The following is a 27,379-nucleotide window of genomic DNA, read 5'->3' on the forward strand; positions in this document are numbered from 1 at the left end:
AAATAGGCCGTTGAGATCTAGCCTTCATGATTTTAAATATTATGCTATGATGATAAATTTTTAAAATTTTTTCTTATTTGAGAGACAGAAAGAGAGACACACACACAGGAGGAGCAGCGGGAGGAGGAGAGGGAGAGGGATATGTAGTCTCCCCACTGAGCAGGGAGCTCAACAGGGGCTCAGTCCCAGGGTCCTTAGATCAAGACCTGAACCAAATACAGCTGCTTTAACCCACTGAGCCACCCAGGTACCTCGTTATAATGATTCTTATCAATAATCGTGGTATCATTCTGTGTGCCATGGCATCTCTATTTGTGCAAAATACACAAGCAAGCCAACTGAAATAAGATAGTTTTGGTATTTTCCTCTTAAACAGACTAAAATGAGTTATTTCTAAATTAAAGGCATAATCTCAGACCGTTCTCCAATGAAAGAAAATATATTCCAAATCTAAGGTCATTTGAAATATTGCCCAATACTACAATAAAGCCAAGTTTTAAAAGGGTTTTTCCCCCTAATTAGAAAGTAACACTTTAACTCATTTAAGTTTTTAGAGATTTTAAGATTTTAGAACTTCTGTACAATCTTCTACATGAAATCCAAGATTCATGTAATGAAAATCCTTTCTTCCTTTTCCTTCCCAATGACCTAAACATATGCACAGATACAAAAAACCCTTAACTTTTCATATCAGAAATAACCTGTATTCTCTGATAATGCATTCAATATAAAACAACCAATTCTGAAAATACATTTCAAAGAAGTATTTTTTTTTTAAGATTTTATTTATTTATTTGACAGACAGAGATCACAAGTAGGCAGAGAGGCAGACAGATAGAGAGAGAGGTGGAAGCAGGCTCCCTGCAGAGCACAGAGCCCGATGTGGGGCTCGATCCCAGGACACTGGGACCATGACCTGAGCCGAAGGCAGAGGCTTTAACCCACTGAGCCACCCAGGTGCCCCCAAAGAAGTATTTCTGACCTGTGCTTGAGGCTGTTAGCCCAAACAGCTATTAAAATACTTAATTAGAAAATAAATTTATCCTAACTTTGGCTAAATATGTTTCCATCAGCTCAGAGTGTTCAAATGAAATTACAGAGTCTTTTCTGGCTCTGAAGATATAGACATGAACATAATACTAAACAATCTAAATAAATTAACCAAATAATAAAGACTTTACCCTTATAAATAAAGCCAAGCAGAAATAATTCATGCTTTCAAACAGTTAATTTTCCAAACTTCCATTAAAATAAAAAGAAAAAATAATATAAAGGAACTATAAAGTCCCTACCTAATCATATGTACTGTCATTAATGCTCCCATTTATAAAAAAAATAACTTTCTCAATCACTAAGGATTCAAAAATGAAAAAGACGTCATAGATCATATATTTTAAGACTAAAAAAAAGGTTGGAGGCGGCATGCTGCTATTTGGGAAACCACTGAGCCTACAAAAAAAGCATTGGTAAATCTGGGGAACAGTAGATACCAGGTGTTGTGGTTTGACACATACTTCATCTCTGCAAAAAAGCCATGGTTTGGAGGATGAAAATAATTGCATTTTTGTTCATCAGGACCAAGTAGATGACAATTTGCTGGAGTCATCGAGAATAGGGCTCTGAAGTACATGCACAAATCTGTAGTTGAACTTTAATTTGAAAACAGCTTTCAACCAGCATCTAAATGAACACAAGTGTCACACGAGAGCAAGCCATACGCTATCTGGAGACCTTTCTGAATGCCAAACTTTCTCTAAGACACAGTCATTTCCTTCATCTTGAAGGCTGCTGGTTGTCTACTTACATAACGACGCTTCTTTTATTTTCGCTCATAAACCTCCAATTTCAATATGCTTCACCTTCCAGGTTCATAAAATATTTTATGACATACAGAGGGGGATCTTCCAGAATTCTCATTGGTTTTAAGATATCCTTTCTCTCTTTGTTTGATCTCTCAGGAAGTTCAACTACCAGAGACTCAATTATTATCTCTCAGATCAATATCTCTAAACCTAATTTCCCCTCCTAAATCTCACTCTACCTTTTCCCACATAGATTATCACTGAACAATCTAACAAACACTTAGATTCCTGTGATTTTTATACAGATAGTCTTATCATGTCTGGAATTGTGATAAAGACTGGAGATTTGCAGCCAAGATAGCTCCCTTACCATCTTACCATAGGGGAAAAGCCTCACTTACCAGCACCCAAAATTGAAGTCATGATTTATTCTTTTCCCCAAAAAAATCCTTTTCCCAGTTTCCCATTGCAGTCTGTGAAAACCATTAACATCCAGACCCTGGAACCTTACCTTTGAATCAATTTGTATATTCTTTTCTAATACATATAACAACAATCATATTTATGCCTCCTAAAATCACTTCTGATTCACTTCTTTAATTTTCCTTCACCGCCTCCACATCCTTACCTCTCTTTAACAAGTCTGGATTATTATTAATCTATCTGTCGCTAGCCTCTGGCTCTTTCCAGTGCACATTACAAACAGACACATATTTTAAAAATTTCATCATGTTACTCCCGGTCTCAAGAACTTGCCATTTATAATTGCAATGTCTGGACCCCTATTGATGACCGTGACCCTTCAGAAGAAGCTGAAGTTTCTCCTCCTTCCTCTAGGAAGAGTTTCATCACTCTCAACAGGCAAATTCCTAGCATTATCACCTCTTCACATAAACACAAAAAAGAATTTGATTAAATGAACCCATAGTAATCATTTCTTTACAATCAACCTTAGGGGCACCTGGGTGGCTCAGTCAGTCAAGTGTTTGACTCTTTTTTTTTTTTTTTTAAGTGTTTGACTCTTGATTTTGGCTCAGGTCAGAATCTCAGAGTCCCAAGATCAAGCCCAGTGTCAGGCTCTGCACCCAAGGGGGAGCCTGCTTAAGATTCTCTCCCTTTCCCTCCCTCAACTCTCACTCACTGTCTCTCTCTCTAAAGATAAATAAATATATCTTAAAAAAAAAAATCAACCACATTAATTTGTTGTAGAGTAGCTATTTTAAAATCCACCAAAAGGATCACATTTAATGGCAAAATGTTAAAGATTTCCCCACTGCAATCAGAAAAAGGGTATTTGTTACCACTATCTCAATTCAACTTATGCTGTAGGTTTCAGCCAGTATCAAAAAGAATAAATAATTTTCAAAAATAAAGATAGGGGCGCCTGGGTGGCTCAGTGGGTTAAAGCCCCTGCCTTCAGCTCGGGCCAGGATTCCAGGGTCCTGGGATCTAGCCCCACATCAGGCTCTCTGCTCAGCAGGGAGCCTGCTTCCTCCTCTTTCTCTCTCAGCCTGTCTCTCTGCCTACTTGTGATCTGTATCTGTCAAATAAATAAATAAAATCTTTAAAAATAAAAAAAATTAAAGATAATAAAAGGAAAAAGTAAAACTGTGATTATTCCCAGAATAATTATTCACGGAATGATTGCGTTAGTAGAAAATACAAAGACCCTACAGGCACAAAATTAACACATGAATTTAGCAAGGTCAATATACAAAGCTCAATATACCCGCAAAAACCTAACTACAACAAAAAATCAAAAGCCAATAAAATTTATAATACTAAAGAATTAAACATCAAAAATAACCTTAATAAAAGATGTTCACACACCCTGAAAAAAAAAATTATTGAGAGAAATTAAAGAAGTCCTTTAAAAAAAAAAAAGGGCTATACCATGTTCATGAGTGGGAAATCTCAATACTAAAATGTAAATTCCCTTTAAGGGCGCCTGGGTGACTTAGTTAAGCATCTGCCTTCAGCTCAGGTCATGATCTCAAGGTCCTGGGATGGAGACCAACATCATCAGGCTCTCTGTTCATTCTCCCTCTCCCTCTGCCCTTTCTTCCTCTCATGCTCTCTCTTGCTATCTCCCTCTCTCTCAATAAATAAATAAAATCTTTTAAAAAATGTAAATTCTCCCTAAATTGATCTCTACAGCTCAAATTAAAAACCAATCAATAAAAAACCAATCAAAACCCTAGTGCAATGTATTTGTGTGGTATGTGTGTACTGTAAACAGTTTTCAAACTTTAAATTAACATGCAAAGAAATAAGAATAGCCAAGGTGATCTTAAAGAAAAAGGACAATGTTGGGGGACTTATATTTTCATATATCAAGATTTATAAAGTTCTAATAATTAAAATATTTTGGAATTGACACATAAGTCTAAATAAACTGATCAATAAACACACATAATTGGTCACTTGATTGAGATAAAGATGGCACTGTCCTGCAATTAGAAAAAGAGGGCTTTGTCAATAAATGATGCTAGTCAAAAGAATGCCATATCTGGAAAAAATGTGAATTTTGACCCCTACCTCACAACATACACAAAAATCAATTCCAGATAATTATAGATGTCAATATGAAAGGTAAAAAAATAAAGTTTCTAGAATAAATAAAAGAGAAAATCTTCATAATCTTGTGAGGGGCCAAGATTCCACAAACAGAACACCAAAAGCACTAATCATAAGTGATAGGCTAATAAAATGAATAATATTAAAATTTTCATCAAAATTCATTATAAAGAGAATGGAGAGGCAACTTGTATAGAGAGAGAGGATATCTGCAATACATATATCTAACAGAATATTAGTATCCAGAATATATAAAGAATTTCTACAAATCAATAAAAAAAATATAGAAAGCACAAAAGAAAAAAATGAGCAAACAATTTGAAAAGGGACTCTATGAAAATGGCCAATAAACACATGAAAATGTTCTCACCCTCTTTGGTCATCGTGGAAATGTAAACTTAACCACAATGAGATACCACTGTAAATCCATCAAAATACCTAAAATTAACAATACTGGGGAGCCTCGGTGGTTCAGTCAGTTAAGCAGCTCTTTATTTCAGCTCAGGTTGTGATCTGGGTTATGAGATCCAGCCCCACACTGGGTTCTGTGCTGGGTGTGAGGCATGCTTCAGGTTCTCTCTCCCAGGGCGCCTGGGTGGCTCAGTGGGTTGAGGCCTCTGTCTTCAGCTCAGGTCATGATCCTAAGGTCCTGGGATCGAGTCCCACATCGGGCTCTCTGCTCTGCAGGGAGCCTGCTTCCTCCTCTCTCTCTGCCTGCCTCTCTGCCTACTTGTGATCTCTGTCTGTCAAATAAATAAATAAAATCTTTAAAAAAAAAAAAAAAGATTCTCTCTCCCCGGCTCTCTCTGCCCTCCCCCACCCCCATGCACATGCTCACTGCCTCCCTCTCAAAAAAAAAAAAAAAAAAAATTCAATAAATTAAATTAACAACACTGACAGTACCAAGTTCTAGTGATGATATGGAAGAACCAGAAGTCTCATATACTGATGGTTTAAGAGTAACCTGTAAAATTAATTTGGAAAACTATAAGTCTTCTAAAGCTGAACATACGCATATCTAATGACCCAGTAATTCCACTATCTATCCCTAGGTATATATTCAACATAATTAAATATATATATTCACAAAGTACATATACAAGAAGATCACACAGCAGACCTATGTGTAATAGCCAAAACTATATACAATCCAAAGGCCCATCAACAATAGAATGGATACATTGGGGCATATTCAAATAATGGTATGTTCAACAGTAAGAAGAAGTGATGAACATGGAAAAAAATTCATAACACAAAATGAAATAAAATTAAACCATTTAAAAAAACAGTTACCATGGGACGGACATCTAGCATGATTCCATTTATATAAAATTCAAAAAGACAAAACTAATTGATGGTGACAGAAGTCAAAGTAGTACTTATACTTGGAGAGTACTAATGACTAAAGAAAGATACAAGGGAGACTTCTGGGTTGGTAATGTTTTAATTTTCTATCTTGGTGGTAGGTTTATCAATGTGTCCAACTGTGAAAATTAATGGAGGCACACCCTTATGATTTACATAATTTGTACACATCTTTCATTTCATAAAAGCTAACTTACAGGGCACCTGGGTGGCTCAGTCAGTTGGGCGTCCAACTCCTGATTTCAGCTTGGGTCGTGATCTTAAGATCCTATGATCTGCCTCCGGTGACTGAGCTCTGTGCTCAGCAGGGAGTCTGCTGGAGATTTTCTCCTTCTCTCTCTTTCTCTCCTTCTTTCTGCCCCTCCCCCAGCTCACACACATGCACGTGTTCTCTCTCTCTCAAATAAATCTTTAAAAAAAAAAAGTTGACTTTTTTGGATTATAATAGTATATAATTTTAAGTCAGATTACCCAAATTATTATTGGGTACTATCCAGTGTATGCATAAGTCACTCTAAAGTGAGATATCACCTACGGACCAATCAATGATTAAGAGAGGGCTACATAAGGCATTCTTGGCCACAGGAGAGCAAGCAATTAGAAACACACCTGACAGTCCAACTCTCTTGAATAACCTTGACACCTAGTGGTAGTTTTTAATGACAGCAAAATTTTTTTTTTAAAGATTTTATTTATTTATTTGACAGAGAGAGATCACAAGTAGACGGAGAGGCAGGCAGAGAGAGAGAGAGAGAGGGAAGCAGGCTCCTCGCTGAGCAGAGAGCCCGATGCGGGCCTCGATCCCAGGACCCTGAGATCATGACCCGAACCGAAGGCAGCGGCTTAACCCACTGAGCCACCCAGGCACCCAGCAAATTTTTTTTTTAAAGCAATTTTTTTTAAAGCAAATTTTACGATGCATTTTTCAGCAATATGCTGAAATCTTATCACTGATCACCAAACATTATTTGGTGAGATTTGTGTCAAATTAGATGGAGAAAACAATACAGCCCTTCTTCCTTAACTTTACAGTACTGCAGTACTACCACTAACTATTATTACCACCTGGTAAATTAGCTAACCTGTCTGGGCATCAGCTTCCCCAAATGAAAGGGTGAGAAGATTTTCAAGTCTTCTTCCATTTATAGGGTTGCAAACCTACAAATCCTCTATTTTAAGAATCCATATAAGGGTATCTGGGTGGCTCAGTCAGTTAGGTGTCCAACTCTTTATTTCAGCTCAGGTCTTGATCTTGGGGTCATATATTCAAATCCCATGTAGGACTCCTCGCTGGGTGTAGAGTCTATTTATGAGAAAAGAAGAGGACGGGGCGCCTGGGTGGCTCAGTGGGTTAGGCCTCTACCTTTGGCTCAGGTCATGGTCTCAGGGTCCTGGGATCGAGCCCTGTGTCGGGCTCTCTGCCCAGTGGGAAGCGTGCTTCCCCATCTCTCTCTGCCTACTTGTGATCTCTCTGTCAAATGAATAAATCAAATTAAAAAAAAAAAAAAGAAAGAAAGAAAAGAAGAGGAGAGGAGAGAGGGGAGGGGAGAGGAGGGGAAGAAAGGGACAGGGGAGGAATAAAGGGAAAAGGAGGGGAGGGGAGGGAAAGAAAGAAAAGGTAAAAGAAAACACAGGTCTCCAAGGCATAAGCTATGAAATGGAATAAATATTGGTTGATAGAGTTTGAGTTCTAACTCTGAATTGGTTGAACTTACGAAATTTAACCAAACTTCTCACTCCCAGTGGCTCTGACCCCACTTTCCGCAGGAATACAATGGATAACTAACGCATCAACTGTGACTTAGCATGCCATATAGCTTTGCTAGATGGCACTCTGAAGAGAAATTCTTAGGAGATCAAAAAGGGACAAAAGAGTGAAGTATTTTCACTATTTCTGCAGCGGAGCCCGTGGACAGAGCAGCAGTGAATGAATGATCCCTCGGAGGTGGCCTTGGAGAATTCCGAAGGGCTTTCCTTTCCAAGCACAGTTCCATAAAGCAGGGCATTGCAACGACTTTATCCGTGCCTGAAAACAATCTCTTGCGCTACAGTCTTAGCACAGCCAGAAGTGAAACCGCCACTTTGTCTCGTGTAAGTTAAAGGAGTATGTTATTTACTATAGTACCTCAGCAGTAAAAATCTAATCGGTAAATCGGGTATGTGCCAGGCACCATGGCAGGCACGTCACACGTTCTCTTCGGTAATGCTCCCCGTGAAGAGGGGATGATTCACCCCTACTTCACAAGTGAAGAAAGAGAGTTGGATGAGTTGGACGGTTATCAGACAGCACAGCCGACATCTGAACACACTTTTGTCTGATCCTGAAGTCCATACTCTTTCCCTCACGCCATAGTGCCTCCCCCCAGAAGCTTCTGAGCTGTGAGTTTGAGGGACACGCTAGGCCAGAACCCATTTATCTGCAGACGTGGCCCGATTTCAGGCGTGCCGCCAAGCGCCAGGACAGCACACACCGCCTCCTCCTAGGGCCGGATCAAGCAGCCATGGGAGAGACCACTGCTCGCCCTCTCCATTCTGAGCAGGAGTGGCTGATGGCGTGAGTCTTCCTTGCTGCTGCTGATGCTCGCGCAGCCCCTTCCATGTTTGGTCTACGGACTAAAAGGTCTAACTTAAAGCGTGGCAGAGTTCTTATCTTCTAGGGCGGTTAGTCTTTAATGCAGGTTTTCTCTAAGGCTTCATGTAAGAACCCTCCCAAACACATTCCACGCATCGAAGAAGCCCAGAAGTTACTGGAAAGTTAACCCTCCTGCTGTGAGACCATAAACAGTAACTGCAGAGCTCATCTGGGCCAGTTAAACTTCCTTAAATCACTTTATTCACCTGATGCTAGATTTAGCCTTCTGTAGCCCTTACCTTTTCTAACGGCAAGTTATAGGGCTGTGGACTAGTTTTCTCTCTCTAAAATTCAGCTTTTCCATATCCATAGAAATGGCTAATATTAATGTCTACTTTGCAGGATGTTTGTCATGTCTGGATAATCTAAGAAATGCAATTTGCAAAAGGCACTCCATAAAGCCAGTAGTTATTATTAGATTCTCTTTTTAATTTAGAAATACTACTTTGGTTTTTAAAAGCACAGGAGTCAGTCATATTATTAAGCCATAGAATGTGTTGGAGCCCAAAGCAGATCAGAGAAAAAATCATATGAACTTCTTGGGTATCCTATATTCTTATTATTATTATATTATTATTATTATTAAATCATGCTTGTTAAAAAAAAGTAGTTACTAAGTCAACCAGATTCCCAGAAAACATTAATATGTCTTACTCTCCTTTTTGCAGAGACAGAGGCAACAGAAGATGGCTTTATAATTTTTCATAATATCATGACCCAAATAGACTAAATCCCACAGAGGTAAAGTTCACTCTGAAAATCTATCATTCAAAATTCCTGTTTATGGAGATTATTTGGCTCTATTTTTAAAAACTTAATTACTTAACATTATAACCAATTCCAGAATTAGTCAGACTTTGGTTTTCAATAACTTCTTCACTCTCTCTTTTATTGCCTCTTTAATATCATTGGTCTTACTCCCTTATTAGGAAATCCACATCTTGATCTCTTTCACTATGAACTTTCATCACTCGTTCACTGAATCCACAGGACTTATCCTCCTTCTCCCTTTTTCCAACTAAATCCTCAGTCTAGTTAAAAATAAAGGATGCTAGGTTTCAGAGAGCCCAGACTTCAGCATAATAAAAAAGAAAACTGCCATGAAAGTATGAATCGAAATAGTATAAACTCTCTGCCTGCAGTACTACAGAAACTAAAGGCCAAACACTGATAGAAGTTACACCAGTCAAGAGCATCTGAAACACAACTGGTCCAAATTAAGCTGTTCTCTAAGTGTGAAATACACACCAGATTTTGGAGGCTTTTTACCAAAAATAAAAACAAACAGGGGCGCCTGGGTGGCTCAGTGGGTTAAACCCTCTGCCTTTGGCTCAGGTTATGATCTCGGGGTCCTGGGATCAAGCCCCACGTCAGGCTCTCTGCTCAGCAGGGAGCCTGCTTCCCTCTCTCTTTGCTTGCCTCTCTGTCTACCTGTGATCTCTGTCTGTCAAATAAATAAAATCTTTTTTAAAAATAAATAAATAAATAATAAAAACAAACAAAAAAACCCTAAAATATTTCACTTATTGTTTTATATTTATTTTATGTAAAAATGGCAATATTTTGAATATACTGGGCTAAATAAAATAAAATTAATTGCATCTGCTTTTCTTTATTTTGTAATGTCATCATTAGGAATTACTTAAGCAGCCTGCATTATATTTCTACTGGGCAGTGGTCAAGGTCCCACATTTCAAAGCCTTGCACAACACACTAGGAATTTTCCTGGCCTCTAATTATATTTTATATAGACCTTAATGACATGCCTACTTTGTCCACTAAACTCCCCAAAGGTATGTTTTCTTGTTTAATCTAGTGTTTCATGTATCTGGATGTAAATGGAGCACTGCATTGTACTGTTAATTGAGCAAAGCTTGAGCCCCTTGGAGAGCTATGATTGTGCAGAATGTATCTGATGTTTGCTGCTACCTGATTTTTAACTCACCAGATTATTAATCTTCAGTACTTTGAAAACTCTGCAAAGTGATCTCAGAAGCACTGTGTGTTCTTCCAGAAGCACGGTCATTCGTGTACAGCCATGCCTAAACTCAAGTATTAAGGGCTTTCCATAGCCCTCATGGCCTATTAAAACTAAAAGATTCCCAGAGGACCAGAAATATAACCTTGCATCCACTGGTACGTCCCAAAAAATAGCTGTATTTCAACTGGTAAAATACAATGTAACATATTCTGCATCACATATCTGCTCCGTGGCGGAAGGGCAATACATCGGATGGTATACATCATTAAACTGAACACAGCCGAGTAAATGACATTACAGCACCATTTGGAAACGCAGACCAAACAATCCTCCTAAATTTCTAAATGTCAATCTACTGACAATAACATTTTCATCCGTTCTGTGTTTACTGTTGCTCCTTCTATGTTTCTTCTCAGGCAGCCCTCTGAGTAAACAAATTTGAATCGCAGAGTTTGTAATTTTCATAATGTACAAATTGGTGAAAGAATTCATTATACATATAAGGAATTTTACAGCTCTTTTTTAAATGTGACAGTACCTAACAAACAATCACATATTATTAACTTTTCTCAACCTCTTTTTTTTTCCCCCCACAGATTTGCCTGTGGAGACAATGTCTTCAATCCCATGATCTCCACCAAATATCTCTCCCCTGCTCAGGCCAGGACCCATCCCTACCAGGCAACATAAGCAGGGCTACACTTGAGAGACAATGGCTCACTCAGGAATAAAACTTGGACATCAGAGAGGGGATCTACCCAGTAAAAAGCACATGGCTTGATTTCTTCTGATCTGCAGAAGGACCTGAAGAGTTGACTGATCCCTACAGCTTGATATTAACACAAGGAAGGCCCTCATGTGAGAGGATTCTCTGAACCCATGACGTAGGACAACGTGGAAATGCCAGGCTGTGCATGAAGTTACCAAAAGACAAATTCAGCGCTTCCCAAACTTTTCAAATCATCCTCAAACTGTCCAAGGACATTAGTGTCTTGGCATACCTGGACCAACCACAGCACGCCAGCTGGGAAGCTCTGGGCTGATTTACTGTGGGAGCTACATGTCTCACTGCTAACGGGAGCCAGAAGGTTCCAACAGAGGAGCGTAGCTTTTCCAGAAAAGCTAGAAATGGGAGGGCAAAGGGATGCCCTCTCTGGAGAAGGCCACTGCTACTCAACTTCTGACAGCATGAGGACGCTGTAGCCCTTTACAAACTTTTCTAATTAAAAAAAATAAAACAGGGGTGCCTGGGTGGCTCAGTGGGTTAAAGCCTCTGCTTTCGGCTCGGGTCATGGTCTCAGGGTCCTGGGATTGAGCCCCGCATGGGGCTCTCTGCTCAACAGGGAGCCTGCTTCCTCCTCTCTCTCTCTGCCTGCCTCTCTGCCTACTTGTGATCTCTGTCTGTCAAATAAATAAAATCTTAAAAAAAAAAAGCAAATAAAAAATTAAAAAATAAAACAATGGCTGCATCTCTAAACTGACAAAAACCAGACAAAACAAAAACAACAGCCACACATCGGCCAGTTCATGAGATGTGTTGCACACAGATTCAAAAATCTAACCTTCAGATTCAAAATACCTAGGAGGCCAAGAATTACAAATTAGAGAGACCTTCGATTTATCTGGGTCTTTTGCCACGGTGAGCCAAGAGTAACAGAAGTTCACATAATAAAACACGGTGTTTCTTACAGAAGCATCACTTTCACTTATAGATGTTTTTTGAAAATTTACATTAAAACAGAGTATGTTATGAATACAGTTCAAAAATTATACAATGTAACGTAAAACAAGAGAGTCAGAAAAATCTACTACTTGCAGCAGGCTACTTTCAACCACATACCTGGGATTATTTCCTTCCTGAGGAAAAAGTTTGAGAAGTAATCTCCTGGGTAACCGTCAGAAAGGACAAGAACCTCTTAAATTGGTTCTGAATACAGTAAGTTTTTCAAGGTTTCTTCCATAGCTTGAAGTTTTTAAGCAGCCCTGGGCCATTAGATTGCTACTTCAAATGTAATCTGAATCCTCAGAATGTTCTAGAAGGCTCCTGGAAGGCTGAATTTCAGCAGTTCAGGCCTGCAAGCCCAGTGGACAGAGGGCACCCACTAACACAGCAGCACATTTGCCCCCTTCTATACCAGTAAATGGTTTTCTTCGTGTGTTCTGCATTTGTTTATGGGTAATGAATAAAACATTAAAATCGCTATTTGGAATATAAAACACTGTAATTCTTGCAAATGATAAAGTTATGCTGGCTGTAGTTTAGGGTACTAAGGCTGTTATTTATAGAATAAAACCCATTATCACTACTCAAATATTGAACAAGAATAGTTTGTATTCAAAGATAAAGTTGCCACAGGGGACTACTGATATAGGAAATATGGCTGGAGAGATATGGGATGCATATTAAAATTTATATACTGAAAAGAAAAATGTATTTAACAGGTATATTTAATATTCCAGTAGCATCGACTGGAATTGTTAAAGTTATAAAGTTATATTTGCTGACATTTCAATTATAACCTTCTATTTTCAGTGCCTTCAGTTCAATCCAAAAATTTTCTCCAGGCCCAAAAGTAATGTACTTTATAAGGTCTCAGTCTGCCAATGATTTTTTGGTAGTGTTCAGCACATTCAAACTTCCAGGGAAAAGACCAAAGGCAAATATGAACGTTTTTCCTCACAGGACTACCAAATTTTGAAATGAGTATGGGATGGATTTAAGACGATGTTTTTCCAAGTGAAGCAGAGAGGCCAAGAGTTTGCCACAGTTAGTGAAATAATACCTAGTGGCGCCAGGAATCAAACCAAGGGATTTTTCACTCCAGATTCATGCTCCTAATATTGTAGTTTATTGCCCTGGCATTATCATAATTTGATAGAAATATTTGTATAGATAGTAATTTATACATAGTATTAATATACCATATATAGTATATAAAGTATTATATACCTATGATTTGATCTTATTTTTTTAAAGATTTTATTTATTTGTCAGAGAGAGAGCATAAGCAGGGTGAGCGGCAGGCAGAGCAGCAGAGGGAGAAGCAGGCTCCCCACTGAGCAAGGAGCCCAATGAGGGACTCGATCCCACAACCCTGGAATCATGACCTGAACCGAAGGCAGCCGTTTCACCAACTGAGGCACCCAGGCATCCCAGATTTTATTTTATTTTTTTAAGTTTATTTATTTAAGGAATCTCTATACTCAGTGGGGACTTGAACTCAGGACCGTGAGATGAAGAGTCACATGCTCCTCCAACTGAGTCAGCCAGGTCCTCTTCCCTATAATTTAAATCCATTTTGTAGATTTCAATATCTTACAAGTCTTCCTATCAATGGCTAACTTAATGGTATGTAACCCTCAAAGCAATTACAATTTGTACATATAATTCCTTGTGCGATTTCTTAAAGTCCCCACTAGAATGCATTTTCAACGGGCATGGGGCATTCTAGGGCTTACTAAAGTTGCTCAGCCTGTCTAGGACCCAGGTTTCTCAGATATAAAACAACATAACAGCGCTTATGTTGGAATGGCTCCAGGAATGAAATGCAAAAATGTAAGTAAAGTGCTTATCACAATGCCCAGCATACAGGAAGAAGTAAACGTTAGTCATTATTGTTGTTATTGCTGATAATAATGTTACCTACCCTTTGTCCTGTGACTTACACAGGGTTTGGTACATGAGAGGGGCTCAGTAAATAATAAATAAAGAAAAATAGTTTTTAATTAAGACTTTTTAAACAACACTCCCTGCCCTTGCCCCTACCTCCATCCCTTACATGCAAATACAGGGGTTCTCTCCATCAGCACTGCCGTCTCTCAAATGTGTTTTTGTTTCCTCTACCTGAAACACAACTCCCCATCCTAATTTTCGTCTGGCTAACTCCTACTTTTCATCTAAGTTTTGGCTCCCTTTCTTCTCTTATGGGAAGTCTTTTCTTAAACTGAGAGCCCATTATGCGTGCCTGCTTATGCTTTTTCACTGGGTTCTCTTCTTGCTCCTAACTGTCAAAGCACTTAACACCAAGTCTTCTTGATGTTTTTTTTTTTTTTACCTCCCTTAATACCCAACTAGATTGCAAACTCTTTAAGGCAGACACCATTATTTACCACCATAAAGATATACAACATAAAAAATGTTCAAAAAAACATTTGTTTAATGAATGAACAAATACATACTAGTGAGTAACATTTCCATGATTCCCATCCTCCCCAACAAATATCAGAGTGGATTTGGTATTTGGATCAATTTTAGAAATGAACAAAGAGGGAAAGACACTTAGGATGTTTTGTTTTTCTTTAAGTGAACAACAACAACAAAAAACTTGGACAAGGACGCCTGGGTAGCTCAGTGGGTTAAACCTGCCTTCTTCGGCTCAGGTCATGATCTCAGGGTCCTGGGATCGACCCCCGCATCGGGCTCTCTGCTCAGCAAGGAGCCTGCTTCCCCCTCTCTCTCTGCCTGCCTCTCTGCCTACTTGTGATCTCTCTCTCTCTCTCTCTCTCTCTCTCTCTGTCAAATAAATAAATAAAATCTTAAAAAAAAAAAAAAAACTCGGACAAATTCCTCCCAAAAGATAGCCAAATGGCCACTAATGTATGAAAGGTATGCACCAACATAATCATAATGCACAAACACAATCATAATCAACATAATCAAAATGTAAATTGAAGCCACATGAGACACTAAGACACAGCCATCAAAATGGCGAACACACCCAGCAAGAAAATATGAATAATAGCAAGAACATGGGGCATCTGGAACTTTCATATACTGTTGATGAACATCTAAACTGGGACACTTAGGAAAACTGCTTGGCAGCATCTACTAGAATGAGAGCATATTTTTTAAGACTCAGCAATCCCAGCTATCCCACTTCCAGGAATATGCCACGCAGAAATATGCACACGTGCGTATCACAAAGCTTTCACAAGAATACCCCTGACAGCTGAAAATTGGAAACCGGAAAATGTTCCCCAACAGTCAGGTGGATAAATCAATCTGTGGAAGTTTTCAATAAATTCATACACTGGAACATTATACGGCAATGAAACAAAAGAACACTCTGGATAAATCTCAAAAACATCCTGTTGGGTGAAAGAAGCTTAACTCAAAAGACAACCCGTTATACTCATGTTGAGGGATACAGCTGTGTATGGTGACGGAAATGAGAGAGCACGTGACCCTCCTATGACTGGCTATGACTTGCTCTGGGTGGCCGTTGAGTGTAGACGTTCACTTTGTGGGGGCTCACCCATTTGTACCCCTGTAATATGTGCCCTTTTCTGCATGCAAACTGCACTTGGGTGAAAAGGCGAACTAAAAATAAATGAATAAATAAAGGTCCTCCACCGGAAAAAAAAAAAAAAAGTCAACACAGATGATTCACACAACTCCAAGAAGTCTGAAATCCTCTGAACTTGACTAGTCACTTGATTCTACCTGAGATCTCATCTTGATCTTATTTCTAACTCTTCTCTTTCCTGACGAATTCTATTTTAATCTGTTTGCTAAATATAGACTACATACACACAGGTTTAACATTGCCATAAAAAGTGATGGAGCAGCGGAAACGGGGTCATGATCTTTTTATTGCAAAGTAAAAAAAAAAGAAAAAGAAGAGGAGGTTTTCCTGAGATAAGTTGGCAACTGTCACGAGAGAAAATGGATACACACATACATCTATGTATTTATATTTATACTTATACAAACATCTCAAACAAATGGTCTGAGTTAGAAGTAACTGGCCAAAGAGCAGGGAGAGGCCTGGGAAAGCAGAGCGCTGGTGTATCAAAGATGGCCTATGCTAAGGGGAGAAGCAAAGAAGGGGTAAGAAAGCCTCAGAGCTGGCAGTTCCAGAGCTGTCACCAGGAGGCACGCCAGCTCTGCCACAGCCCGGGAGGGGGCACAGGGCTCCGGATTATCCAGTGGCGCCTGCCAGCATAGGAAAACGTGAGAAATTGGGGTTGGAATAGCCAAGGCTATGAGAAAACCTTTGAAAGTACTTATAATTCTTGCCTTTTGCATTTTTTTAAATTAGAACCATAAAGGCAACATCCTCCATACGCTAAACTTCAAGAGGATCTTACCAATTTTAAATTAGTAACATGGGGCTACACAATGAATTCTTCATTTTCAAGCCCTTGCTCACTAGAAATTTCTCAGGCTCTCCCACCCTCACCTCCCTCTCTCCGGTTATTCTGCCTTCTTATGCATAATACATGGCTAATTATCTCCTGCAAAAGTGACTTAATATGCAGAAATGCCCGAAGGGGGAGCTCACCACTACTGAAAAGGTATACAAAATAAATCCATACATATCATTTCAAGAAGGCAAATCCTCCTTTGGGAATAGGTCACTGTTCAAACATTCAGGAATTAGATTTTACCAGACATTTTGTCTGTTTCACTGGAAATTATGTTTAACTCCCTAACAGTCAAATATTTAGGCATCATCCTGCTCTTATAACAGATCATTCAGTAAGACCTATGGCTCTGAGAAGCCACATGATGTTTTATTCTTTACCAATGACAATAACAAACCAATGTCAGGCATGTTTCATTCATCTAACAGAAACCATTATATATATATATATATATATATATATATATATATATATATATATACATGTATATATATATATATATATATTTCTATTCCCATACTATTAACTCTCCATATGAAGACTTCAAGCTGTAAAGAGTTTTTTGGCTATAGAGTAATTCCATTTCATTGTAAACTCTCTTCAGATGACAAATATATTCATCATAAATCAGTACAATTACTATAGAACTATCACAGAGAGAATGAAGCTATGTTGTTCGTGTTGAAAATTGGATTTCTCCGTCCAAAGCTTACTCAAAATAGGTCTTTTTAACTTACAAGTCCCTTGCAATCAAAGATCTGAATGTTTAAATCAAAGTAGGGAACAGATCAATATAACTTTGCATCTCTTCATGTAATTAGATCGCAAAATAAAATTCCCTCTTCTCTGGGAAATTTCTTTTTCTGGTGGAAAATGCTTCCAATTTTAACATTTTTAGGAAGATAAAAATCTGCTCCTTTAACTATGTCCTCAGCAAAGGCAAAAACAATTGTCTGGACTGCAAACCACATGGAAACCTTCTGGTCTTTTCTTTCAGCTTCCCCCATAATAGTAACAGAAACTCTGTCGCTGGTCCCTGTGCCCATCAGCTCTCACTGCTCAGTGTCATGGCCTATACGTTAAGTACAAATGTCAGGCAGTCCTAAAATCTCAACAATTCCGAACTCTTTGGGGATCAATATAAAATGACATTCTGTTGAGTGGGAAATCCCATGGCCTGTGGCCATGTCTTCCAGGGGTTTGACATGCTGGAAAAGAAAAACACAGCCTGCTTTTAAAAGAGGTCATTCTTACATGAAATTTGTTTGTTTAAAAAAAAAAAAAAAGACTTCACAAACCTCCTATTTATATTGGCTAAAATATCTTTTCATGCATATATAAACTTTGAAGAAGCCATTCCAGAAATTTTAGCAATTCTTTGTTAATCGCACAGTTCTCGTGGACTAAAGCAACTCCTATCTAGTCAAAGTGACACAAAAAAGCAAGCGGCCCCTGCCAGTGATGGATTCAAGTGCTCTACTCCCATTCAGCCTATCCGTGTCTGAAGAAAGAAGATGGGTACCTAATCACTACCAGACAAATCCCACAAAGGCAGCAGCACTTTACGGATGTCTAATACATCACACTGGAGGTCTGGGTACAGGCAGGACACTTGACAGGATACAATGATTTAGAATGCACTCCAATTTTTAAGGAAGTCAGTGTTAGAGCCAGAAACAGGATAAATGAAAACTTTCTAAGACACATGTTTTCTGAGATTTATAATCAGGTAGAGATAGAGAAGGGGAAGGAGATTAGACAAGTGTTTAGACTTTTCCATCAAAATATGGAATGGGAAAAAGATTTTAACACCTGCCACTTCCTTTGCAATTGTGAAGAAAGATGACTGACAATTCTCGTGGGTTTTCATTACCATCAAGATCCAGCACCTTCCAAGTCTGCTACTACATAACTGTGTCAAGCAAACCATATCTCAGAACAAAAGTACTTTCAGGTAAAGGGAATTGCAGAGAAAAGGGAGGCATGAAAAGAAAAAAGCATTTTGAATTACACTCGGAAATATCAGTTGGGTGTCAGGAGTAAAATCACTTTGACTTCTTACTAATAAGTTTATAAAATTGCTAATCACATCTGGAACGATCAGGCAATTGACTTGATAGCAATTGACTTGATACATTGTTCTTATCAAGAATAAAAAAGAGACGACTTAATATAATAAATCCTAGTCTATTAATTCTACTCTGGTCTAAGGAAATAAGGGTCCTGAAAGTTGATGGTTGATGATAATCTACATCTCTAAGAAACTTTTAATAGAAGAAGCTACAAACAAGACATGATATCCTTGAGATAATGATACAGGAGATCCTGGAAAATGACTAGAGGGTGCAGGGGAGGGGAAGGTTCCAGGAGGGAGAAAGAGAGAGGGGGAAAGGAAGGAGAAAAGGCAGGGAGGGAAAGAAGGAAAGATAACAGAAACAACACTAACTTTAGTGTAAGATCCAGAGAGAGAGCTTGGGGCTGGCTAGTACAGCACGTGAGAGCTGACCGTGGACATCGTGCACAACCCCATAACTGCACTTCTGTAGCTCAAGATCCATAATGGTCAGTGTATTTGTATCAAGGAAATTGGCAGATGCAACTAATCAGGGCTTTTTACTCCAAATACTGTTTACCAATGTGCCACTGGTTAGATCCAAAGTATAATGCTAAGTGACAGTCCTGTTCCAATAAACCAGAAATGCTATCATCTACCTCAAAGGACCATATGAAAGCTAAATACAAGAGTGCAAAGTGCATAGAAGGCATAGAAGAATTTCAGATAGCTATGGCTATCACTTTTAAGAATCCAGTGCAAAGTATAGAAACCAACTTTTAAGAATTTCACCGACAGCAATGTTCTCCTTAATGGTAACACTAGCCAGACCACAGGCTTAGAATAGTTGAACAGCAGCAGCCAGATCAGTAGTGAAGTTTAGAAACAAATAAACAAAAAGGGACACAGCTATGATCACAGGGAGGCGAGCAAAGTACGAAATCTTGACAAGAAACCAGCGCAAAATGAAAACTCAACACAGGGACATTCATTCCAAACCTTCTATATGAAATTTAACTATATTAAATCTGATGTTTTAATGTCCTCATAGATATTTCAAATATGCTGTCACTCTATAAGTAATAGCCACAATGGAAGTTATAACATAAGTAACGCAAGTCACTAGGAAGCACTGGGGGTATGAACAACGCAGCTCTCGGTCAACACTGAGAGTACAATCCAACTGTCAAGTCTACACTGAAAATGGTGAACTGCAAGACCGAGAGGAACTCACTTTTATGAAACCATCAAAAAACACAGCGATGACATCCACTGCAAACAGAATTTCAGAAAAAAATATCACTTATTGTATGTACACATTTGTATGTACGTACACATTTCTACATACAGAACAGTTCTCCCTCGTTACATAAATATCTGTCCATACAGCCGCATCCACACACATCAAGTCCCCTCTCTACAAAATCAGTGGGTATTCCCCACACTCATAATTAAACAGCCAGCCCTGGCTACAGGACCTCTTTGCCTCCCCACCTCTGCCAGACGACATTTTTCCTATTCTGTTTTTTCCCCTCTGTAGAATCTACTCATCTTCTATGCTTTTTCAAGTCTACATTTTCCTTCTCGTTTCCATAATGTGCTAGGCCCAAGACTGGTTTTCTAAGAGTAGAAAAGACGAGGAATGATGCAGAGAAAAGGAGGCAGAAAAGTCAATTGAAAAAGCACATGAACCCCCACCACTACCCAGATGCAACCACTCGTGACCACACCAATCCCCCAACACATCCAACCCACAGACCCCTCACTGGTCCTCTCTTTGTCAAAGACGTTCAGGAAAGCCATGCAATATGAAGTTAGAATCAGGGCACAGATTTCTGTTTCGCTGAAATTAACTATATCTAAATCTATCCATTGCACACGCAAACACACAGACACAAAGTCTCAAAAAGTTTTAAATTTTAAGTATCCCTGCTATTCAGTGGAATATAAAGAACTTTAGACCAAATTTCTCAATGTCAGCTATACATCAGAATTCACCAGGAGCTTTTTAAACTCTTTGAGCCATCTGAACCCCTGACCAATGACCAGTGAATGTCTGGGGCTGGTGCTCAGTGGGCTGTAGGTTTGAAAAGCCACCCAGCGGATCCCAGTGTGCAGCCAGACCGGAGAGCCCGTGACCTATACCTAACACGTCTTACTCCTTACTCTGCATGAGTGATTCTCAACCTTGGTTGTATACTCCCAGATTCCCTCCCGAGGCTTTTAGACATACAAATGCCTGGGCCCCACCCTAAAACAACACAATTAGCATCTCAGGGGAATGGAAACACTTTCTCTGGAGACTAAACTGAAGCTGATTGAAAACCAATGCTTGGGGCGCCTGGGTGACTCAGTAGGTTAAGTCTCTGCCTGGTATCAGGGTCCTGATTTCAAGCCCCGCATAGGGCTCTCTGCTCAGCAAGGAGCCTGCTTCCCCCTCTCTCTCTGTCTGCCTCTCTGCCTACTTGAGATCTCTGTCAAATAAATAAATAAAATCTTAAAAAGGAAGAAAAGGAAACGAATGCCCTTTGCGCATTATCCTTTCTAAACTTTGTTTTTGGAATTCCCTCAACTATGATAACTTTCCTGATTTTATATTCAACTTCTGTACCATTGCTAGTAGTACTAACCTTTCAGGAACAACATTAAAATTACTTCAACACTCGTATCCAAAACAAACCCAGGACTGAACCTTCCTGTTAACTGGCGGATGTAGAAGGTTCCTAGGGATGCTGTAAGGAAGTACCACAAATTCAGTGGCTTATAACAACAGTTACTTATTCTTTCACAGTTCCGGAAACTAGAAGTCCAAAACCAAGGTGTAATTAGAGCCACACTCTCTCTGAAGCCTACAGTGGAGAAAGCGTTCCCGCCTTTCTCGTAGCTTCTGGTGTTGCCAGCAATCCTTGGTGTCCCTTGCTTTGAAGACACCCCACTTCGGTCTTTGTCTCCACCATCACATGGCATCCTCCCTGTGTAGCCTATGTCTCTTCTAAGAACACCAGTCAGTTGGATTAAGGGCCCAACTTACTCCAGTATGACCTCATCTTAAGTAATTACGTCGGCAAAAACCCATTTCTAAATAAAGTCATGTTTTGTTTTGTTTTTTCCTTTTCAGTGTTCCAGAATAAGGTCACATTCTGAGGTGCCAAGAAGGACATGAATTTTGGGAGGGAAGACTATTCAACCCCATACAGCAGAAAGGAGGTGCAGGGAGCAGAGAACAGCAACTATGGTATGAAGCATCTGGTGTTGACTGTGAATAGGTAGTAGATTAACCAAGTTTCTAGGAACCTCAGAGAAAATAAAAGGAGTATGGAAAATATAGTCAGAGCCAAGAGTGTCCCTAAGAGACTAATCTAGAAAGAGATTCCAATCCCTAATAGTTTATCACCACCAATGCAATAGAATCCTTCTTCCAACATTCAGCCTCTAAAATAACAAGTTGTCTACAGCTTAGAAGTTTTTACATTCATATCTCTGCTGTCAGTGCTATAGCAATGCTCTGAAAAATTCATATGAAAACTCAAGCATTTTCCAATAGGTAACACTGTCACACACAGGATTATACTGGTAGTACCATGTTCTAGGGAAGGCGCATTCTAGAGGAAATGGGCTTTATAGAATAAACTACCTCTAACAAACTCATACCCAACCACCAACCGTATTTCAGAGAAAATACTTCCTGAATTCCAACTTCATATTCTTTTTCTTTTTTTTTTTTTTTAAGATTTTTTATTTATTTATTTGACAGAGAGAGACACAGCGAGAGAGGGAGCACAAGCACTGGGAGTGGGAGAGGGAGAAGCAGGCTTCCCGCGGAACAGGAAGCCCAATGCGGGGATTGATCCCAGGACTCTGAGATCATGACCTGAGCCAAAAGGCAGACGCTTAACAATTGAGCCACCTAGGTGCCCCCAACTTCATATTCTAACAAATACCCAGCAAAGTAGTAAACTCTCCTTGATTTAGACCCCTGGTTGTCCACCTAATGGTTTATACATTGAATTGTCCTCGCTAGCTATATAGATGGCACAGAAGTTCCCCGCTCCCCAATAACCAAATAAATAGATGGGTACATGTATCATGCTGTCACACTCAAACACTCTGTGATACGCTAGCAGTCCCAGTGATAAAAGCAGCAACTGGCTGGACTACAGCAGAGTTAGCGGGCATCCGAAGGAGAAAACACGTACAGTATACACGTAGTACAAAAATACTGACCATAATCATAATTCCTCAGGCACAAATCAGTTTGGTCCCCAGATATATTTCATCTCCTTTGACCTTATAAGTATCTTATAAAATTATTGGCAGAATAAACAAATTAGTGTTGATCACTCAACCACTAAAAAGATGAACAGAATCATTTATTTGAGCCAAATTTTGTTTTCATGAATGAAGATGCATTAAGAAAGAAAAATACAAAATCTCTCTAAAACATAAGAAATTAGGAAAAACTCCGATTATAGATTTTTATTGATTAAATTATTTCAGTTCCAATAAACTTCAAATATCTGAGACTCTACACAGAACAGTACCAGCCTCCCTGACACTTCCCAAACTTTAATAACTCAGTGTCTTCCTAACTACATTGAGTTCTCAACATAAATAAGGCAAAAGAAATCTCCCTTTGTAACATAGCTCAGAGAGAGAGAAAAAAATATCTTCTATTTACCAGGCTGACATTTACTTTGATCTCTTATAGACCCTTTCAGGTAACAACATATATATATATATATATATATATATATATATATATATATATATATATATAAGAGTTAAAAGCAAGCAAACTCCTTCGGGGATATAAAATAGCTTAGAAGTCAGAAACGAATGCAAATAAACTGAAAACACAAGAAAAAGGCATCTCTATTGCTCGCCTTTGCTCAGTTTGACAGCAGTGTTTTAAAATACAGGTGAGGAAATCTTTCAGTTTGGCTGTGACACTCGCAAAGAAGCTTAAAGCAGTTTAGTAACTCAAGTAAGATGAAGCCAAACTTCTAAAACAAAACAAAACAAAACCAAAGGTAGCAAAAGCAAGAGCCTTTATGCAAATGTCATTCCATCGCAGCTACTTCTATTTTCCAAGAGATCTCTGCTGCTCATCTGCCCTGAAAAGCATCCAAATACATTGGATGCCCCATCAAATGTAGCTATAGCTTCAAAGTCAATTTGAACGTTCTTAATTATGTAACTAACAATGAACCTTAGCAAATTATACATGTTGAACATTTCAATTTCTTCATGGTTTTTTAAAAAATCTACGAATAGTCTAAGTAGCTACAAAGGTTCTGACACTTCATTTCCATAGAACTATTAGCCTCTAAACAGTTTACTAACATATTCTGAGCAAGAATGATACTCAAGGGAATTCAGAATAACACAAGTTCATGCTCTGCCTTTTTATAAAGAGTCAACGTCATGAATACAAAATAATGTAGATTATATCATCAATCAATAAGCCATGAATAAAGCAAGGAAATGCATTAGATTAGACTGATGTGACAAGATAAAGAAAGGTCTACAGATAGAGTTAAATGAAGACACCGAGTAGACACATCAGGCATCCAATCTGACTACTGCCACATAAAATCACTCCTCTAGAGTCCCTGTGATGGGGAGGAAAATATTATTTGGAAAAATATAAATGTTACTTCCTTTAATAATTTAGATTTGCTAAACCTTTCTCAGTGAAAGAGCTGAAGTCTGGATACCCTTATTCCAAACTTGACCTTATTAGTAACTGTAACTCATATCAGATGAAACAAATGTAAATTTCATTTTTATTATTATAAAACTAGTAGAAATGATTAAAATGGATTACAAATACAGTGCAGAAAACTATCTTTAAGACTCAAAGGAAAAAGAAAAAAAGATCTCTACATTAGAGGAAAACCAGGTTTAAAGGAACTTGGCAATAGTTCAACTACCAAAATATATGTGTAAAAAAAATGAGGAAAGGCGGAAGAGGAAAGAAAACCAGTTATTTTAATTCAAGAAGAAAAAAAGTGGAAGATTTGCACATCAACTTCTTTTACAGCTTCATGCTTCTCTAATAAAGCTCTACATAAATGCTCCTTGAAGCTTAAATTGTGTAGTGAATAAAAATCACCTTGATTTGTACACTTAAAAATGCCTAAAAGTCAATTTGATGTCATGCATATTTTACCACAATTAAAAAATAAAAATAAAGCAAGGGTTAAAGGCTCTTCTATTCCCAAAATAGGGAAGGAATGGTTTTCAGCTCTGTAACTTACATATGCTTGCACATATTTCCAAGTTAGATACGGTCATGTGAAAAAAAAATATATGGATTTAACTCAACTTTTGCTGTTTGAGGACAAGTACCCCCTCTTCATCTATGAATTTCCAGTATTTAGAAAAGTGCTTTGCACAGTGTGAAAACCTGGAACTTACCAAATATACGGAAAGAAAACGGTGAAACAGTACATCTTATATTAGGATATTTTATTACAATTTTTAAAAATATATCACCTGATCCTGGAGTCAAATAGCATTATCATTGGCCTTGATTGATTTCTATCCGGGGAAATCTAAATATCAGATTCTAACCTTCTGTCATTTGTGCTGGGAAAGGGTTATGTCCATTTTTAAATTTTCTAACCAGTCTAGGACCCCTGGGAGGCCAAGAGGTATGGGAAGGGGGGACCCATTTGTGCACCACGCAGATCAGCTCTCATAGTGAAGTCATGTGCCCTGTGAAACTTGTCAGGTTCTTTCCTGTGTGAATCGGCACCTAGAAAGGTCAGGGGCCTGCCTTGGGTTTCTGACAGGAAACAGTGCCCCTGAAGTGCAAATTCACACGGAGGGGAAGCTGCAGGACTGAGACGGCGGCGGACAGAACCAGCAAGTCAGAAAGTGCTTTGCTTCAAAATAAAACGGAATAAAGACTCAGAAAAGAAATGAGCAATGGGAAAGAGACAGCAGAATTAGTTGGACCAAAATTACAATCAACTGCGCATCAGTGAACCTGAAGCATAGCTTTTCCTCCAGGCTACAGAGGGACTCGCACATGGAAACGCAACGTAAATCTTGTCCCTTCATACCTTCGTGTCTTCCTCCCTAATTTGCTTATTTTTTTTCTCTTTAGCTCTCACACTTTTCTCTACACCCCCCCTCCTTTTTTCACATCTAATTATGCATCTCAAGGAAATTCCCTTACCCCTTTCTGTCTATTCATTCATGATGCCTACATTTGGGGAGAAGGGGTGCGGTGAGTAAATACTAAGATGTGTCCTCCTACGGCTCTGGTAAAAGAAAAAGCAAGCAAAGGAAGACTTTGCAGAGTTGTTTTAATAGCAAAACTCAAGATAAAGATGTCCGAAGGCTATTTTTAAATGCCCGTAAAACCAAAACAGTGGTTTCCAATTCTCATTCGGTGACTGGAGCTTAAGATAATAAGAATTTAAAGGAAATGTTACAGTAAGTCAAACCATCAGTACTTGGTTATATATAAGCCAGAAATACATTTTTAAGGGTTTTGTTTTGATTGTTATCATGGATAACTTTATTTTTTTTTTAAAGATTTTTATTTATTTATTTGACAGAGAGAGATCACAAGTAGGCAGAGAGGCAGGCAGAGAGAGAGAGAGGGAAGCAGACTCCCCGCTGAGCAGAGAGCCCGATGTGGGACTCGATCCCAGGACCCTGAGATCATGACCTGAGCCGAAGGCAGCCGCTTAACCCACTGAGCCACCCAGGCGCCCCATCATGGATAACTTTAAAATGTATCTGTTGTCTGTAATGAAATAAGAAAAGGTGAGAGATGGTTGGTATCAATTAAATCAGCCAATTTAAAACTAATGCCCTACATCCACTGATAAAACCTGATAGAAACGACCTTACTCCTGTGTTGCCTCTGGCAACACCAACTAACCAGAACCCTTTTAAAAGGCATTTATGTTTCAAGAATCAAAATAGTTGACAGTATCTGACACACTAGTAACACTCCCTAATTAATCCTCCCCCCTCCCTAAAAAAAAGGGCAGAGGTGGGGGTGGATTGTGCATAGAAAGCTCATTGAAACACCACTCGTATCTTAAAAACTAGAACAAGTACATCAAAAGGAAATGGCCAATTTAATTATAAAAAAACAATGTAATAGAGTATTATATGTTGCCATTATAAACTACAATTAAGAAAAATGGGACAAAAAGCAATATTAAGTAAAAAGGATCTGCATATGAAGAACAATTAGTAAAATATATGAAAACATTTGTTGAAAAAGTTTAGTGTGTGTTCTGAGTATGGTTTTTTTCCCTATCTCATTTGCATTCCTGATAAAACTTCATAATATTTCTTTAAGAAACTACCGATACAATATAAATTTTTAAGTATATTTCATATTATTTTGAAATATTAGATTTCAAATAGCAACATTTATTTATTGAAAAGATTATAAAGATTAATAAGGTCACTCCTAGAATTTGTCTTAATATGATAAATAATACAATAAACACGGTTCTTATATGGAAATGTCTGAAGGTTTAAAAATGTTCAATTATTCCTTACGCTAATGGGAATCAGAAGTACAACATATATGAGAATCGCATCATAAGATAAGCTTACGTTATACAAGAAAAATAAAGAAAAAGAGCATTTTCATATTTTTTTAAAAGAGTACATGTTATATGACCAATGACAAAACTCTAAAGAAATAGCCTGCAATCATAGATGACATATACAAAAGGAGTTCACAATTCTCCCTATTATTATTTATAGTTAGCATCCGTGGAATACTGATTTCCAGACAGCTCGCTAGATATCCAGTTATCACTTCACACAACACTAACTAGATG

General features: G+C 38.5%; 1 protein-coding gene across 6 annotated transcripts in view; it reads right to left on the reverse strand.

Moving 5' to 3' along the window:
* KLF12 (KLF transcription factor 12) overlaps nt 1–27,379 on the reverse strand; it is a 431,680-nt gene that overhangs the window by 292,855 nt on the left and 111,446 nt on the right. The gene's annotated exons all lie outside the window — the stretch shown is intronic.

Source organism: Lutra lutra, chromosome 3, assembly GCF_902655055.1.
Source record: "Lutra lutra chromosome 3, mLutLut1.2, whole genome shotgun sequence".
NCBI classification, from domain to species: Eukaryota; Metazoa; Chordata; class Mammalia; order Carnivora; family Mustelidae; genus Lutra; species Lutra lutra.